The 2148-nt window shown below is 44.1% G+C and overlaps 1 protein-coding gene across 3 annotated transcripts in view; it reads right to left on the bottom strand.

The window, feature by feature from the left end:
- The window catches only part of eci1 (enoyl-CoA delta isomerase 1), a 31090-nt gene that overhangs the window by 19067 nt on the left and 9875 nt on the right, over window positions 1-2148 (bottom strand). The window lies entirely within an intron of this gene.

The raw sequence follows: 2148 nt of genomic DNA, 5'->3' as shown, positions 1-2148 counted from the left end.
CAGGACTTATACACTTAATGGTAAGGTCCTAGGGAGTGTTGCTGAACAAAGAGACCATGGAGTGCAGGTTCATAGCTCCTTGAAAGTGTAGTTGCAGGTAGATAGGATAGTGACGAAGGCGTTTGGTATGCTTTCTGTTATTGGTGAGAGTATGGAGTACAGGAGTTGGGAGGCCATGTTGCGGCTGTACAGGACATTGGTTAGGCCACTGTTGGAATATTGCGTGCAATTCTGGTCTCCTTCCATTCGGAAAGATGTTGTGAAACCTGAAAGGGTTCAGAAAAGATTTACAAGGATGTTGCCAGGGTTGGAGAATTTCAGCTACAGGGAGAGGCTGGGGCTGTTTTCCCTGGAGCGTTGGAGGCTGAGGGGTGACCTTATAGAGTTTTACAAAATTATGAGGGGCATGGATAGGATAAATAGACAAAGTCTTTTCTCTGGGGACGGGGAGTCCAGAACTAGAGGTCATAGGTTTAGGGTGAGAGGGGAGGGATATAAAAGAGACCTAAGGGGCAACCTTTTCACGCAGAGGGTGGTACGTGTATGGAATGAGCTGCCAGAGGATGTGGAGGAGGCTGGTACAATTGCCACATTTAAGAGGCATTTGGATGGGTACATGAATAGGAGGGGTTTGGAGGGATATGGGCCGGATGCTGGCAGGTGGGACTAGATTGGGTTGGGATATCTGGTCAGCATGGACAGGTTGGACCGAAGGGTCTGTTTCCAAGCTGTACATCTCTATGACATGTTGTTCTAAGAAACAATCCCTCATATACTCTCTGAACCTTTCTTCAAGGCTATCCTTGCCAAGTTGATTAATCCAGACAATATGCATGTTCAAATCACCCATAATTCCCGTGTGATCTTCTCACAAGGCCTCATTATTTCCTGGATCATACAATGCCCTACTTTGGAAGTATCCTTCGGGGACCTGTAAATTACTCCTACCAAGAGGTTTCTTCCCTTGGGTTTTATTTCCACCCGGACTGATTAAACATTTTGGTCCCTAATGCCAAAATCATTTCTTAATACAGCCTTGATGTCATCTTTAATCACTAAAGCAACTTCACCTCCTGCACCTTCTTCTCTACTCCTTTTGGAATATTAAGTACCTTTGGACATTTAACTCCCAATCCTGATCTTCCTGTAACCACATCTCAGTAATCCCCACCAGGTCGTACCCATTTGTCTCTATTTGTGCCATCAGCTCATCAACTTTATTCTAAATTATATATATGATTTGGAGTTGGGGACCATGTGTAGTGTGTCAAAATTTGCAGGTGACACTTAGATGAGTGGCACAGCAAAATGCGCAGAGGAGTGTAAAACTTTGCAGAGGAACATAGTTTAAGTGAGTGGGCAAAGGTTTGACAGATGGAATACAATATTCACAAATGCAAAGTTAACCATTTCGGTAGGAGAAACAGTAAAAAGGACTAACTCGTGAATGGTAAAACGTTGCAGCATGCTGCGATGCAGAGGGACCTGGGTGTCCTTGTGCATGAATCACAGAAGGTTGGTCTGCAGGTACAGCAGGTAATTGGGAAGGCAAATGGAATTTTGTCCTTCTTTGCTACAGGGATTGAGTTTAAAAGCAAAGAGGTCATATTGCATCTGGATAGGGTGCTGGTGAGGCCACACCTGGAGTACAGGAATTTCGAAGAATGAGGGGGGATCTTCTAGAAACATAAAATTATGAAGGGAATAGATAAGGTAGACGTAGAGAGGATGTTTCCACTGGCGGATGAAACTAGGACAAGAAGGAAGTTAGGTGGGCAGGCAGGTAGTACTGAGGAAGTGGTGAGGCTACAGAAGGATCTAGACAGGTTGGGAGAGTGGTCCAGGAAATGGCTGATGGAATTTAACGTGAGCAAGTGCGAGGTCTTGCACTTTGGCAAAAAGAATAAAAACATAGACTACTTTCTAAATGGTGAGAAAATTAATAAAGCCAAAGCACAAAGGGATCTGGGAGTCCTAGTCGAGGATTCTCTAAAGGTAAACATGCAGGTTGAGTCCATGATTAAGAAAGCGAATGCAATGTTGTCTCTTATCTCAAGAAGGTTGGAATATAAAAGCAGAGATGTACTACTAAGACTTTATAAACCTCTGGTTAGGCCCCATTTGGAGTACTATGTCCAGTTTTGGTCC

This window comes from Chiloscyllium plagiosum, chromosome 21, assembly GCF_004010195.1.
Source record: "Chiloscyllium plagiosum isolate BGI_BamShark_2017 chromosome 21, ASM401019v2, whole genome shotgun sequence".
Taxonomy (NCBI): Eukaryota; Metazoa; Chordata; class Chondrichthyes; order Orectolobiformes; family Hemiscylliidae; genus Chiloscyllium; species Chiloscyllium plagiosum.
This window is presented reverse-complemented; position numbering and strand designations above follow the sequence as displayed.